This window comes from Pinus tabuliformis, chromosome 2_2 (assembly GCF_031772625.1).
Source record: "Pinus tabuliformis cultivar Carrire ecotype Pingquan chromosome 2_2, CPIR1, whole genome shotgun sequence".
Classification (NCBI taxonomy): domain Eukaryota; kingdom Viridiplantae; phylum Streptophyta; class Pinopsida; order Pinales; family Pinaceae; genus Pinus; species Pinus tabuliformis.
Window position 1 is genome coordinate 706,582,116 of NC_142300.1, and position 17,523 is coordinate 706,599,638.

Genomic DNA, 17,523 nt, shown 5'->3' on the forward strand with positions numbered 1-17,523 from the left:
TAACAATTGTCCATTTGCAGAACAGAAATGGAGACAAATGAGAGAAATTTTCGAAAGGCTGGATAGAGATCCAACCAATATCAAAGGAACAATATCAATATGGAAAAACCACATCTATTCCATCCCTGTGGTAAACAGGGCTTGGTCCCTAAGCCTGGGCTTCACCCTATGGGCCATATGGAAAGAGAGAAACTGCAGACTGTTCAAGCATAAAACGACCTCGCAGGAAAAAGTGTGGGAAGGTATTGTTCAAAACATCAGAGAAACAATCCTGGCAGAAGCATGGAAAGAAGAAGATTGGCAGGTGCCACCCCAAGAAGGACGAATACTGCAAAAACTAAATTTAGCAATGGGAATGATCAATAGTAACACATGGAAGACAAGCAAAGCTATCATGAGCTCTAGGTCCCACTTTTCCCCTCTGGCCGAAGGAGTCATCAAGCTTAACTTTGACGGGGCCTCCAAAGGTAACCCGAGAGAAGAAGGTCTGTAGGAGCCTCTTCTAAGACTCCCAGGCCCATACCCGCTTCATCTATGTTGAAAGTTGTGGGATTGCTAGTAACAATGAGGCAAAGTTCGCTGCAATTAGATAGGGCCTACTAATAGCCATCAAACTAGGGTATAGAAACCTGGAAGTGGAGGGGGATTCTCGCCTAGTAATCAATACAGTGACAAAACTCAACAATGGCACAAAGTGGGACAAACTTAGTCAGAGCTGGAGAATAGCAAGATTAATCTAGGAAATAGGGGAAATTCTCCCCAACTTTGAATATATTCAGGCAAAACATGTAAGGAGAGAAGGAAACAAGGGAGTGGATTTCCTGGCAAACTAGGGATGCACCCATCAGTAGGAGCGGTTGGAAAAACAATGGCTAGTCCAACCAAGGGACACAACCTTTGAAACCTTGGAGACAATCCTGGAACAAGATTGTAGGAAATACGAGGGAAGATAGAACCAGACAACCCAAGCCCCTGATTAGGATGAGTGCAGTATTAGAGCTACCAGGCCTGAATGGACATGGGCTGGACAGTGAAATTCATTACAGCCACACCCCATATGCTCAAGGCAGGGAGTGCAGTGTCCTTTGCCTTGATTGCATGGGAGGTGGGCTGGCAAGGTGGCAAAGGGGGAGGTGTATTGGACGTGCAGGGAAGGCGGAAGGTATAGTGGGGAAGGAAGGAGCAGCAAAGCGGAAGGGAGGAGAAGCAGCGAAGGTCGAGGGTAAGCGTCGACCATCTGGTATGTAGTCTAGCCCTGGCACTGTTTAATTCGTATGCTCTGGTTGGGTTCCAAGGGAAATCCCATGAGTCGGAGGGAGAGTTGCTGGGAAGGGGGGAGAGGCGCAAGGCCACCCCAGAGAGGCTTAGCTCAGCCAAGGAGAAACCAGGGTAGACAAGAGGGAAATTTCGCTTGGCTCTATGTTGTTTTGACTCTGCTCTTGAGTAGAAGCTGGGTTATGGCATGGTGGGCACCGCGAGGAGCCTCGATACAAGGCCAATCTAGAGTGACCAGCCTTCAGGTTGGGATGCTAGCAGGGTGGGTAATGGGCTGAGTGAACCTGAGCGAATGGCAAGGCAGGACCATAGAGGAATTGCCAGGGACCCTGGGGGGTAGGAGAGGCAGAGAGGTGAGTTGGAAGTGGACTGGAACTGGCAGGCAGAGGCAAGGGTCTGTAGGTATGGGAGCACTAGTAGCACCTAGATATAGATGGGTCTGTGAGCCAGGATATGGCCGCAAGATGGGGACCAATACTAGAACCAGGGTAAGGGCACAAGGCAGGGAGATAAGCCCAGGGACTCCTACCTGAATTCCATAACCACTGGCCACCTGTGGGCACAGGGGTGCCTCTGCCCAATGCAGGACAGACATGGTAGTGAAGTCTGGATATCACATTTTCACTGCGTTGCGATGGAAGAGGTAGGGAATCTAATGATGTCAAACTGTATACAGGTTATAAGTTGGCAGGGTATGGCTCCAACACGATGTGGCCGTGGCCAGGGCAACAAAGGCCCAGAACCCCAGGAAACCAAATGCCCAAGCAGGACTGATGGCCGTAGGGGTCGCAAGGTCGCCAAGCACATCATAGCTGAGGGAACCGAGAATTACAAAGAGGAAGTGGATGAGGGAATCCAAAAACTAATAGATGGTTGGGAAGACCAGGTGAAGAATGAGCTGGAACTGGATGATGAAATTGAGGTCTAGAGAACAATGGTTCCTGACCCAGGAACCACAAGAGGGCGAATAACTTAATTCAAGCACACCCTATATCTGTATTTTCTGATGAAAAGTCTGCTAGGCAAAGCACTTGAACAAATCTCTATGGGGATGGCAGTCACCATGCAGGGCTTCCCAACTACAAGAGAGATATGGAGAAGATCCTATTCCAGCTGCATAAATAGGATGTTAGGATGTACCGGATTGATAGAGGAATCCCATACATTGGGGAGATCTTTGGAATTCTAGAAGCAATTGTAGATGATCTTGCCCTACTAGGCTTGGAAACTGACGAGCAGAATGACAAGCAAGATTAGTCTACCTATGCTTAGTTTTTGTTTATGCGGATAGCATTTAAATTTCTTGTTGCTTATGTTAGATGTTATAGTTATGTAGTTACTTATCATGATACTAAAACATACCTAGCTCTGCTATAAAGACTGAAGAAGTTATGTTTTTGGATGGCATGTAATGTTGACAGATGGCCAACAGACTCGGTTTCCCCTCGAGGCGAGTTGAGGCCACCGAGTAAAACTGTGTGGTGTGAATTTGCTTCATATACATAATAGAAAATAGATAGTCCTACCAAGCATTACCAAAAAAAAATTTAAATTATATTTTTTACTCATTACATGTTTTTCTCATAATAGCGCGTCACTTGGCACAGTTAATTTAGATTAAATATAACTTAAAAATTTATATTTTTATAAAATTTACTTTCTTGCTAAAGTTATGAAATTTTCAAGCAATTTAAATTTAACAGTTATTGCAACTGTTACCAATTTAAATTGGAAATTTCTCTCTAAAGATGAGGATAAAAAAATGTAACATGATAAGGCTTCATGTGAAGTTACCTGCAGTTGGAGACTTCCTTTATTGGAAGTTCTCCCTTAAAGAGGCAAGTGAATTTTTTTCTAGTAATAAAGATATAACAATTTGATTCTATTTTGGTTCTTTATTTGCTACTATACTGGTTTAAATTTAACTCATTTTAATAATAAATATGAGTTAAATAATACAAAAATGATAATAAATTAGATTTAAACTTTTGACAAATAATATATTTGATTATTTCTTAATGAAAAACTCTAAAATTATTATTTTTTCCACATACTTATCATGAGATAGTCACTAAAATTCATGTTTTTCACATTTCCGCTAGCTAATATTACATCATGTTCACAATGATAAAGAAATGTCTACTTTAAATAATTTAGTTATAAATAGATAAAAATAGATATCTATTTCACATAATCTAAATAGGAGACAAAAATACATCACCCAGTTTATTTGAAATTCAAATAAATGCCTCTTCATCATCATCAAAAATTCAGTGCGCTTGATATGTTCCTGTCGGGCTAGGCAGTAACTCCATAAGGAAAAAAATGATTCGACTATTCTATTCCATCAGGTAGGTCTTCATTATATACATGAGGGAGAGACTGTTCAGTTCGTCTCCCGATGACTGTTCATATTTCCTATTTATCTATTTACATAAATTCACCCAATCACAAGGATTAGGTGTCAACATTCCCCTCCTTAATCTGAAGGGATGTTGGTGAGTCCAAGCATCATTCTGAATCATTCAAGCTTTTCTCTTCCAAGTGATTTGGTGAAGATGTCTACAATTTGCTCATTTGTGGAACAATGACAGAGATGGATTGTTTTGGCCTCAACATGATGTCAAATTAGATGATATTTAGTATTTATGTGCTTCGTTCGATCATGGAACTTTGGGTTCTTTGCCAACTTTATTGCAGAGGTATTGTCAATCATGAGTGGAGTTGATTGTACTTGTTTTACCTGCAAATCTTCAAGAATTTTCCTAAGCCACACAATTTCTTTTGTTGCTTCAGCTGCTGCCACGTATTCTGTTTCTGTTGTGGAATCTGCTAGAACTGATTGTTTGTGTGATCTTCAGGAGACAGCTCCTGATCCAAGACTCATAGCATATCCTGAAGTTGATACCCCAGTTTCTTTGTCTCCATCAAAGTCTGAATCAGAGTATCCAATCAAACTGAAGTCGTCCACCTGTGTATACTTGATTCCAAAGTCTTGAGTTCCCTTCAAGTATCTTAGAACTCTTTTTGCAATAGACCAATGTCCCTCACAAGGCTTTTGCATAAACCTGGACAGGATTCCAACGGCAAATGAAATGTCTAGTCTGGTAGTAGTTAGGTAGTTGAGACTTCCTACAAGCTGTCTATACTTTGTTGCATCCTCAAATTCTTTTCCTTCAATAGATGTGAGCTCTAAGTTTTGTTCCATTGGAGTAGTAAGAGGATTGCACTCTTTTATGCCAAACCTGTTCAATAGATCTCCAATGTATTTCTTTTGAAAAAGAAATATGGACTTTGGATGTTGGGTTACTTCAATGCCAAGATAGTAATGAACATAGCCCAAATCAGTCATTTCAAAACTTTTCCCCAATTCCTTCTTTATGGATGCAATGTAGCTTTCATTGTTCCCTGTCGTCAAAAGATCATCTACATATACCACAAGATATACAACTGTTTTGCCAACTTTCTTGACAAATAAAGTTGCATCATCAAGATCAAAATGTTTGAAATTGAGTTTCAGAAGATGCTCAGTTAGTTTTTCATACCAGGCTCGCGGTGCTTGTTTGAGGCCATATAAGGACTTCACAAGTTTTAATACTTTATGTTCATGTCCTTTCACAACAAATCCTTCAGGCTGGGACATAAAAACATTCTCTTTTAGATCTCCATTCAAGAAAGCCGTTTTTACATCCATTTGATGGACTTTCCAACCATTCTGAGCTGCTAGTGCAAAGAGTGTCCAGATGGTAGCCCATTTTGTTGTGGGGGAAAAGTCTCCTCATAATCAACCCCTTCCTTCTGTGCAAAACCTTTTGCCACAAGCCTAGCTTTGTGCTTGTCAAGTGAGCCATCAGCTTTATACTTGTTATTGTAGACCCACTTGCAGCCAATTGGTTTGGTTCCTAATGGAGGATCAACCAGCTTCCAAGTGTCGTTCTTTATGAGGGCATCATACTCCTTTTGCATCGCTTCTTTCCATTCATCATGAGAAGTAGCTTCTTTGAAGGAAGTTGGTGTTATCACTCAGGTTGTCCCTAAAGCTCCTTAAAGGGATACGGCCGAGGTAACCACAAACCAATCTTTGGACTGCAGGTCCTAGCCTACCAGCAGTCAGAGAGGGCTCTCTCTTTAGGATTTAGCTTTGTTGATGATGATTTTAGGCTAGTTATTAAGTACAAGGGATTTTGTTTGAGTTTTGGTGGGAAGGACGATGCTTTCAAGTAAAGAGGTAGGGATAGCATGAAAGTTTCAGAACCATTGGGCGTGGAGTCAAGGAGTAGGACTGCTGGTGCATTTTCTTGGTCACCAGAAGGAATATGGAGCAAGCTAGCTGTATATGAAACAATGATTCAAGGTTAAAAGGATGGAATGAGGGCTGAGGACTGAGAGGCAATTAAGAATCTCTCGTTCAGCTTAGCAGAGGGAAGGTGAATGAGCTCTATCTAGGAGCAGTGAAGAATCCCTAGATAACTGTCAAACATGAGTGAATTAGGGGAAATATGAGCCACAGGGAATTCATATTCATTACCAACTCAGATGAAAACATAAAGAAACAGCAGAAATTGAGCATAGAGGGCAATTAAACCAATTCTAAGCTAATATTTCTTTCTGCTATTTAGATGGTACATCAATGGAAAACAAAGGTAAGAAACACTTATTGAGTCATGTTGCAGCACAAGAATTCCACATTCAATTCTTCAAACCATTAAACACAGAGCAGACAGTCATTCCTCCAAGCTTTTCAGCAGTCTTTGATTAAGTAAAACATCATGTACACAGAGCGAGTCTCTCTTCGAGCTATACAATCAACCAACCAACCCTTTAAACAGTGAATTAGGGTTGTTTATATAAGCAAAATATCTACAAAAATCATATCTTAGACAGATCTACTGTAATAACTGTCTTTAACCTAACACATGTCTGAAATAAATGTGGGAAAATATCCTCGGGCTGCACTGGGTGCAGCTGTACCAAAAAGGAGTTTAATGTGTTGTCTTTATGGCTCTGTGTTGATCACTTAGCCATAACTATGCTTCGAGTTTTGATCCATTGTCGTTCGGTGGCTTTAAATGTTTTTAACTATGATGGGAGAGCTTTGATGGGCTTTCACCATTTTCTTTGACTTTGTTGGAGGTCATTCAATGTTCACCTGCATTGGGAATAAAGATTTTCATTTAAAACTTTCGACTGATACTCTTTGCCGCTTCCTAGATATGCTTTGGCACTGAATGTGCGCCTTTCTCACTTCTGATACTCTTTAAACTATCGCATCGCCCTTTCATGGCTGCTGTTCGGCCCTCTGTTACTTTAAAAACTGTCTTTGCCCCTTTCCTGAATCTCTGCGAAGAAATTTATGTCATTTTGCGACTTCCGGGCTTGCTGGAGGCCGAGCCACGAAAGGGCTTTCCATTTTGGCCTATTTCCCTTAGCCATGCGCGATTAGCACTAGGCGCTAATCGCACATGAAAAACTGCCTTAGATTTTGATTCTGGTCTTCCTAGGCTGCGATTTGCGCCTTTCGCGCTTTTTAATGGTGACGTCAACATGATATCAGTGGTGGGTCCTAGTACGGCGGTGACATGGTAGGGTGACATCAGCAGGGTGACGTCAGCAGTACGGTCGGGTGACATGGTGGTACGGTGGAGGAGATGACGTGGTAGTATGGTGGCAGCTACGTGGCAAGGACACGGTGGCAGGAGGCTGATGCAGGATGATGATGTCAGCGGTGACTTGGTGCTGACATAGGAGGGGGAAAGCGATATCCGGTTTCAGGCGCAACGCTTTTATGCGTAGGCGGTTTCGGAGGAGGGGGCTCCGCCACAGCCGGAAGGGTGACGCGTGGCGGGAGTACGATGGGAAAACCGCCCATCTCCTGGGCACTAACCCTCGGCATGTCGGGGCACGAAAAGACCCGCCCACCATAGATCTCGGGCGCGCCAGATCTGACGGCTGACGGGAGAGACAAGGCAGAAGAGGGTTAAAAACGGGGCCCGCGCATATTTTATTATGTGTTTTATTCATACGGCGAGGGTTTAAACATTGGAAATGTGGGTTTTGGGTTATTTACAAATGGGGGAAACATATTTACAAGTATGAGTTTAGGATAAGGGCGGGAAATGAGTGTTGTAGGATTAGGACTTAGGGGAAATGGTTGTTAGTGTGACCAGATGTCAGACTAACTCCAGGTTAGGACACGGAAGGGTTAGTAGCAGCCCCAGATGGACTACTATTTCCTGGACTTGATAAATATGGCTATAATGCCAAGGGATGGGAATATGTACATAGGGGAGTTTATTAACATAGTTTTAGTAGGGGAAGGGGAGATAGATAGGGAGCTACATAGTAAAATTCGTAGTTAATATGACAAGTGATAAGAAAGCGCTAAGTATGTGAATCTTAGGCTAATAGGGGGGAAAATGATTCACAGAGGAAGTATTAACACTCCTTGAGTAAAGAAGATCTTTACCAAGGCAAATGAAATGGAAGATGATGAAACTAGGAGGTATCAAGCAGATCTTGACCTCTTCAGGGAAGTTAGTGAGTGACTTTGGGGAATAAGAAGAAGGGGGGGTTAGGCATGCCTCGCTTGAGCTCCTCCAAATGGAAATTGCCTTGCATTTGTGATCTGAAGTACAATATCACTTTGAAACACAAAATTGATCATAATTCAACATTCTGCAACCTCAAAACTACCTACCCAGCTTACTTACCTAGTGTTACAGGGAAAAGTGTCTACACAGAACTGCTTATCCCACTAAGGTGTGGTAGCTACCTTAGAAACAAACAAAGTAAAGCTACTTTCGTTTTTCCTTTATGAAATATAGATGAGAGAAGAACAAAGGAGACCATCCTCTGTCTTGCGCTTATCTCCTAGTTCGATTCCTCTCTCTTCCGATAGTCTTTCGCTACTTGCTTCCTTGTACACCCAGCTTCACAGAGTACCTGTAGAATCAAAGTAGCAAAACACTATACAAGAACATGGATCTATAATCATAAACAATCTAGGATCAGATGTAAATTGACCATACAAATGCATAAAACATAAATGACACAAGAGTATGGAGGAAAACTTGAATAGCTTTTATTGATAACCAAGAAAGAGCCAAGGGAGTTACAACCATTTGTTCTAACCCAGCATCATCCTCTCAGCAAGTAAGCCCTTCTTCACCTCATACAAAGCTTAGATCACCCAACACTATGATGTTGTCTCAAGAAACCAACAGCAATTCCTTACAAGATGCAAAATTCCAGCCTCTGGATCTCTGGGATGAGGGATCCATATATAGATATCTGTAAGGGAGATGAGTTAGCTTGTGATTTGATTAGTGTCTTCCCTCTGATAGTTCTTGCTTCCACTTGGAGATTGATGATCTCTTACTCATCCTTGGTCGAATTAAGAGAGGCAAGTGTCACAGAAGAAGTTTCTAGAAGATTCCATGCCTCTCCACCTCGCGGATTGGCACTGCCATTTGTCACTTCTCGCCCATCTCACCCCATAGAAGGGCTTTTTGAAATGCAACGCACCCACACAATGTACTTAGGTGAGATGCAACGCACTTTGCCTATGGAGCAGCTGAAATGATCTTGTTTTTACCAGTTCTGAGTAGTTTTTCATGGAGAACTTCTGGGAGAAGTTGTAATCAGTTGACCTTGTTCCTTTAGGGGTTAGAACAACACTTTTAGGGACTTAGGAGCCCTTGGTTTATGGACATTTTATGCTTGGGGTTGCAGTGCCCAAAAATGTCTATAACACCTAGCATTTTTTCTTCTTTTTGGTTTGGGTGCACTTAGACTTGCAGACCCTACTTTACAATTTTTCTTTTGACTGCCCTCCTATCTAAATCAATCCTTATTTCTGCCAGGGCTCAGATTAAGCTGTTGAGCGCCCAAGATTCTCTACCTATCTACAAATCTGCCAAGATTAAACAGTTTGGATAGATAGTGATTCTCTATATTCTAAAACAAGAAATTGAAACCTGGGGAAACCAAGATTAGGCTGTTTGGACTTCCCTTACCAAAATTCTTCAAAAAATGGTTAATTTATCAAAATTGGAATACAGTAGAGCCTTTTAGACCGGTACACTTTCATGATCTCTTCTTTGGCCTCTTTCCAGAAATATGGAGCATTGCAGCATGCAAAGTATGACATGTTTGGCATGTAAAAATGTCAATCATGAAAGATGAACACCTGTTGCAACAGGAGGCTAACAGTTGGTTCAAAATCTGTAGACAAGTTCAATTCACAATCATAAGAAACATCCATATCAACAGGTGAATTAGAGTCATCTACATCACCTCCATTTTGTCAGTTTGAATTTCTGGTTCCTGTCTTTCCAACTTCATCAGGATGAACACTTTCAAGTGTCTTTGTCAACCACTTTGGGGGACCTTTTTCAGATGGTCCAGGCTGCTCCATTGATTGAGTTGGTACTGAATCAAGATTGAGTCTCCCAATTCTATCAATCACATCACTTAAAGCATCATCCGTTGTTGGAGTTTCATGTGGGGGAGAGTGTTCTTCAGAAGAAGATTCCATATGTTGATCTAGTATAGGAATCCCCCCTTCAAGATGTGGAATCTGATTATCAAATTCTTGAAATGATTTTGCTTTTGTGAATCTATCCAAGCAATCAAGTTGTCACTCAACAACATTGTCAGTTTTGGATGATTCAAGGAAAATTACATCTCTAGATACAACAAACTTCTTATTTACTTCATCATAGAGGCGGTATGCTTTGGAGGTGTTTGAATATCCCAGAAAGACACACTTACAACTTCTAGCACCAAGTTTGTTTCTATGTACCTTTTCTATCAAGGCATAACAGGTGGAACCAAAGACCCTGAGATGCTTTATCGAAGGAACATGTCCATACCACATTTCTTATGGAGTCTTGTTTCTTATAGCATTAGATGGACATCTATTCTTTATATATGCAGCACATAGAACAACATCAGCCCAAAACATTATCTTTACATTTTTGAAGAAGAGCATGGATCGTACCATATTTAAGATTGTCCTATTCATTCTTTCAGCTACACCATTTTGTTCTGGATTATAAGGCATAGTTGTTTGATGTTTGATCCCATGTTGACGAAGATAGTTTTCAAATTCATTTGATGTGTATTCTTTTCCATTATCAGTGCGAATAGACCCAATATGAGATTGTGCATCATTTTCAATCCATTTATGAAAATTCTTGAATGTTTGAAAAGCATCATATTTGTTCTTCAATAAATAAACCCAACAAATTCTGGTGTAGTCATCAATAAATGTCATGATATATTTATTTCCATTTGCAGAAGGAACAGGCATTGGACCACATAAATCTGAATGAATGAGTTCAAGTTTTCTATGTGCTCTTGAATGTGAATCATGAAAAGACTATTTGTTATGATTTCCTAGAATGAAAGCGTCACATTGCTTAAGCTTCCTAGGAACTGTAGGAAAACCAGCAACACCATTTTTCTTCAACAAGCGGAGACTGTCATAGTTCAAATGTCCAAATCTAGCATGCCATAATAAACTTGATGGAAGTGTACCTTCTTCATGATGAGAATTGTATGAGAAATGTTGTGCATGAGCAGAGGTTCCTTGCAACTTGATAAGCCTTTCTTCTTCTATTCCCCTCATGACAAGTGAGTGGTCAGATGCTTTTCTTACCTCAAGCTTGCCATCAAACATATGAATGGAGTGACCTTGCTAGCGGATTTGGACCAAGGACAACAAGTTTTCCCTGATCTGTGGGAGATATAGAACACGATGCAGAAGAAAATCTGGAAGACCAGGCAGTTTAAGCCTGATTGTGCCAAGCCCTGATGGCTTGATTTTTGATTGATCTGCAAAGTATACTGCTCCATCAACATTGTCAATGAAATATTCAAAAAAATCTTTTCTATGAGTCATGTGGCAGGTTGCTCCTGAATCAAGCAACCAATCATTTTTCCAAGAAGTAAGTGAAGCATTAAACAAATCTTCATTTACTCCAATGTTACATTGTGCCACAACATAGTGAGCGGATTCAGGTGCTTTACCTTTGTCTGTATCATCAGTTTTACCTTTCTATTGGTTTCTTTTCTGTTCAATTTTGTTCCATGGTAGCTTGCATGTAGAGGCATCATGTGATCCATTTCTTTTGCAGCGTATGCAGTGCAAATCTGCCTTTTCTCCTTAAGAATGTCTGCCCCCACACCCCCCCCCCGCCTCTGAAATATCTTCCTCTTCCTCTTCGACCATCTCTTCCTCTTGTAAAATCTTGAGCAAGATGCTTTTCTTTATGAGCAAGGCACACAGCCTCTTCAGAAGATTCAGGGGCTGTCTTCTTTCCAAAAGATTTCTCTCTTTCAGCAAACTTTTTCACAAGAGAGTCAAAGGTTATATCTTTGAGATTTCCATTTTCTTGCAATGACTCAAGATAATTGGAGTAAGTAGGATAAAGTGCCTTGAGAAAAGTGATAAGAGGAATATCCAATTCAACCTTAGTGGATTTGATATCATGCATTATAGACTTTACTTCAGATGCAAGAGCAAGAGGATCATTATTTTGCGGTTCAAGAGTGAAGAGTTTAATCATGAGTTGAACAACTTCAAGTGCAGAATGTGAGTCATAGAGTTCTTTCAGCTTTTGTAAGGCTTCAAAGGTAGTTGAATATGATGAAATATGGCGACTCACCTCTTCATTTACAGATGCTACGATTAATGCATAAGCTTTGTTGTTCTTGTTTTCCCAAATCAAGAGCTCTTTGTCTGAGGTAGGCTGTACTAGTTCATTGTCTCTGTCTCCGACACACACTCCTTTCCACAACTCATTGAAAATGAGGGTGTGTTTTATCATCCAGGACCATTCAGGATAGTTCTCCTTTCCAATGAGAACTATTCCCACCATGGATATGATTGAATGCATACTGTAGCAAAAAAAAAAAAAAAGCTTCTACTGCAAAACGTTTACTCTTAATGGAAAAAAAATATAGTTCTGATGTGACTGGACAACAGACTCAAATGTCAATTCACATTCATCTGGACAGCATTAAAAGTATAGAATATATGGGTGAGACAACAGAAATATGAGTGACTGTGTGTATATATATATATATATGGTAGTGTAAATATGCCATAAATATATATAAAAATCTGTGCAGCGCTGGACACAAAGCTTTACAACGCATACAACAAAGCTTATATCAGTGTTCCAACAGTGTGATAGTGGCCCTTCATGTAGTACTCCCAACTTAAATTCACCGCATATCAATTCAATACCATGTGCATGAACATATACACAACTATACAAAAGCCCATACCATATTTGAATGCATTTCGTAATACACAGAGTATTTATCTATTTTGATAACGCTGCACCCACATATCTTCTATTCGCAAGAAGATGGATGAACATTTCTTTGCCTACCTACCACCTTGGTCTACAGCAACAAACGATCGATGGGTAAATGCATTAATGATTAAGCAGCCCACACACTCCGATACCATGTCAGTACAAAGTTTTACACGCAACATAGGTTCATGGGAGAGGCACGGGGTTCACTTCCCCGCATCTCCACCAGAAGACGCAATTCATGTGATGGAGGTGGCACTTTGGACTTTGAATCCAGCGACCTGGGTTTGCATCCCAATAGGACCTTCAATAGTGAGCACCTGTAATCATATTCAAAATGGATATGGAGAGCTGCAGAAACGCAAAGAAGTGGTGCATTGATGTCATCAATAACAGGACGCAAGGGTTTCTGGCCCTCTTTACAGGAGACAAGGAGAAATACGCCATTTGAAACAGAATCACAGGCCCTTCAAAAATTTTAACGCACAGGACAACGTTTCTTTTATGTCAGGAGAACGTTTCTTTTATGAAACGTTTATGGACAGTCAGGACAGCACTTTTTTTGTGAAACGTTTATGGACAGTCAGGACAGCACTTTTTTTTGTGAAACGTTTATGGACAGTCAGGACAGCGCTGGTAAAGCAGCGTTTAGACCTGGCAGCGATAGTGGAGGGGGCAGCTAATTATATGGAGGAGCAGCTCAGCTATATGGAGAGAAGACAAGGGAGTTACAAGGGACATAAGAGCTAAAAAGGAGCTGGCTCTGATACCATGTCAGGCCAGGCAGTAACTCCATAAGGCAAAAAATGATTCGACTGTTCTATTCCATCAGGTAGGTCTTCATTATATACATGAGGGAGAGACTATTCAGTTCGTCTCCCGATGACTGTTCATATTTCCTATTTATCTATTTACATAAATTCACCCAATCACAAGGATTAGGTGTCAACAATTCCTCTTTGAGAAGGGTTGTGACCTTGAATCTGTATTATCAAAGATAATGTACACAACTGGAAATACTTAGTTTTAAGCACTGTAAAAATGTTTCCACGGTAAAAAAAGATGTGTAAAAATGTTTCTGAATCTTACCAATTATATTATAAAATGTCAACAAGACAAATAAAAAATTAATATAACTAGTGAAATAATGACAACAAAAATATACAACAATAGTATAAATGATGAAATAACAAAAGTACATATCACTTTCCATTGTTATCACCCTGATTATCTTCCTCACTTGGCATGATAACACTATTGTTCTCAAAAATATGTTTTGATCTAGGGTCTTGTCTTAATACGAACCACCAATCCCTATCCAACGCATTTATGGGTAAGAAAAAACACCTGGTTGCAGTGTTTTGGGAAAACCTAAGGCTACCTAGCTTCATGCCACTTCTTTCTAGAGTTAATAGATATCAACCCATTATTGTGATAATCCCTTACATTATTTTGATCAAAGGTGTCCTACCACTCACACCTAAAAATAACACATTGGAATGAAGAAAATTCCACTTGAATTATCTCTTGTATCTTTCCAACATATCCTAATGTCCCATGCATTAGGTTTTGATCGCGGTGGGTAACATGACTAGATTGGTCGAACTAGAGTTACACTCCACAGTCTTGTGTCATGAATCCATCATAGGCATCCTCTGTGTGAAAATTATGTCCATATTCCCACATAGATGGGAACAAATGAACCTATAAAAAAGGGAAAAAATCAAAGTGTCATGTGTCTAATAACCTGAACATAATTAAAAATAAAATATATATATATGTTACAATTCAAAGGTGCAATATGAAGTTAAAATTGTACATAAAGAGAATATAATTACCGAGTTGTTGCACCCAATCTCTATGTTTAGTGCATCCTCTTCAACACGCGGTAAATGACTAGATGCACCATATTTCTCTCTGACTTGATCAACAACCCAATTGTTATGGAATGTCATTGGCATATTTTCTTTTAAATGATCAAGATAAGGCATGTTTATATAATTCAACCATCTGAATTATTTCTTGTTACTATCCCATTTCCTCCTCTTCTCTTCATATAATGTGACCCACAGTTGTGGCATGGCCATATTGTAAAGAATGAATTTGTTGTTGGCTTCAATTTATGAATTTGCTGATGATCGAATCAAACCAACATATATATATATTTAGTACGTATGAGATCAAAATATGCATTAATATGAAGTTCATTTTGAACAGTTACTGTGTATTAATTTGACAAATGAGAAAGCCTACACTTACTCTTTATCATGCACCTCTTTTGATTCGTTTCGAGAAGCTCCCCTTTTCTTCATCCCTTTCGTCATCCCAAGTTGTCACACCTAGTGTGTTATTGATATGCTTGATGTACTCATTGGAATAATAGAAACACTCATACGATATATACCCCTCCATTTTTCGAACAAAAACTTTCAATTTCTTCATGTACCTCTCTAAGAAGAACATCCAACGACAAAAAACGACCCCAACTAATTCAAACTCATCTTCTAGGTGAATTAGAAGATGAACCTACCAATCCATGAAACTCGTTGGTAGCTCCTTCTCAAACATACAAACTATCTCAACTATCTCTTGACGCCACCATGGAATGCTAGCTATATGAATCTCATTTGATGTGATCCAACATACAAATGCATATAATTTAGATATGGTAAATCATAGTCTTGGGGGAAGTCATGTTTCATACACCCACGCACAAGTAGAGGATAATGGAATTGCAAAGTAAATACTACATTATACAAATATTAATTATAAAATATCCCATTACATAAAAAAAGGGAAAAAAAAAGACATACGTACTCTTAGAAGGTTCAAATGATCATGCAAATTCAACCCCGCGGTAAAGAATCTTCCACGGCAAAGAAACACCGTAGTGAAGACCCATATAAAGAAGGCACCCTCACACTCATTATAACTTCCTTTACCAAATAAATAACATCTTTCTTTAAAATCCGTGGGACATCACCTTCTTTGAAAGGCCAAGAGGGACTAGCATCTCCTCTAGTTTTTGTTCTTGGCCAATGTTTCTTTCTAGTTTTTGAAGAAATAAGATCTCTCCTAATAGCCAATGTTTCACTTTATTTTGATGATATGTGTGTCCATAAATAAGATGAATTTTTTTTAAATATATACATGGAATCTAGTAAGTGGACAATCTTAAGATGCTCCCAATATGGGAACTCATAAAAGATATATTTTCTTTTCATCCCAATGGGAAATTTCTCATCATATGTGTCACCGAATTCTAGATCATCGAACATAGGCTTCCCATACGAATTGAATTTTTTTTAAAAATCCTTCCCCTTCTCTCTCTCAAATTCTCTAAGCCATTCAGCTGGTGTCATTATTGCAAGCCTTTGGGTTCTCTTTGTTTTACCATTGAAAGCCATAATTTAGGGGAATTTTGAGGTCTAAAATGGGCCTCCTAAGAAAAGTGTACAACCAAAATAAAATTTATAAGAACCAATAAGATTCAAGATGATGATGTCAACCATGGCGATGATTCACCATTTTTGGAGTAAAAGAGTAAAAAGATTAAAAAATAATAAAATAATAAAACTACTTTTTCAACTTGTATTTTCAACTTATCTACACAAGGTTTTACTCAAATTTCATGTGGGAGTACTCGTTGGATGCAAAATTAAATTCCTAATCCAAGGAGTACCCATGTTACATACTTTCGATGGACCCTTCTAAATGAAAAATGAAAAATACATGAAAACACGTGATTGCAATCCCAATTTTCATGAAAAAACGTGATTGCAATAACAATTTTCATGTATTTTTCATTTTTTGTGTAGAAGGGTCCATCAAAAGTATGAAACATGGGTACTCCTTGGATGGGGAATCAAATTCTATATTCAACAAGTGTTTCCACTTGAAATTTGAATAAACCCATAGGGAGATAAGTTGAAAATACCAGTTGAAAAATTAGTTTTTTCTTTTTTCCCTCTAAAATTTGATGATGTAATCTAATCTTACTTTATTATTTCCACTATTATTTTATAATTTTCTTAGGAGACCCATTTTAGACCTCAAAACTCCCTTAATGCAAATGTTTCTCTTATGTAAGGGTGTTCTTCTGGGAGGAATACCCTGGAGCGGTCATACACTGGTTTTCGTAGGTGCTCAGACCACCTAGCCTCTAGAGAAGGTCCACAAAATTTAAATCCATGATACCCTTTTGTTACAAGACCTGGAAAATTATTGTATAATTTTCAACTCATTAGCGACCATGAAGATTTTAAGAATTGCAGTGAATTAAATTAATATGCGAAACAATATTGTTACTAAACAAATTAATAAGAATGTAATTTACCATAGAAAAATCCTAAGGATGGATATTCTTGTATGGTGTAAGCACGTATGCCATACAACCTAAAACTCCTCTCTGTTGAGATGGGTCTTCATACATCATACACATGTATCCCTTCCCATAATTGCTTCAATTCATCTACCAATGGTTGTAAGTAGACATTCATATTCTCTACTTGCCTTCTACTAGGTACTATGAGAGCTGGCAAAAGATGTTCATTCTTCACAAATAACCATGGGGGGATATTGTTATTGATCACTACAACAGGCCAAACACAATAGTTGGTGTTTTGGAGGGAATATGGGTTGACGCCATCCATGGCTATGTTGAGTTGTAGAATTCGTACATCATCCTTGAATTTTTCAGGCCATGTATCCTCTATATGCTTCATGGCTATTGAATATGTTGGGATTCACATAACTACTTACATCTATGTGAGGCATGCCATCCCTGCAACATAACCAATTATTCGCAACGAAAGAGTCTTTGAATCCTTGGGATGATAGGCATGTACCTCAATATTCTATGAGGAGGGCCATGTGATTTACATTTTTTTTTTAACTACGGTACCTGTCATGCCCACATTTT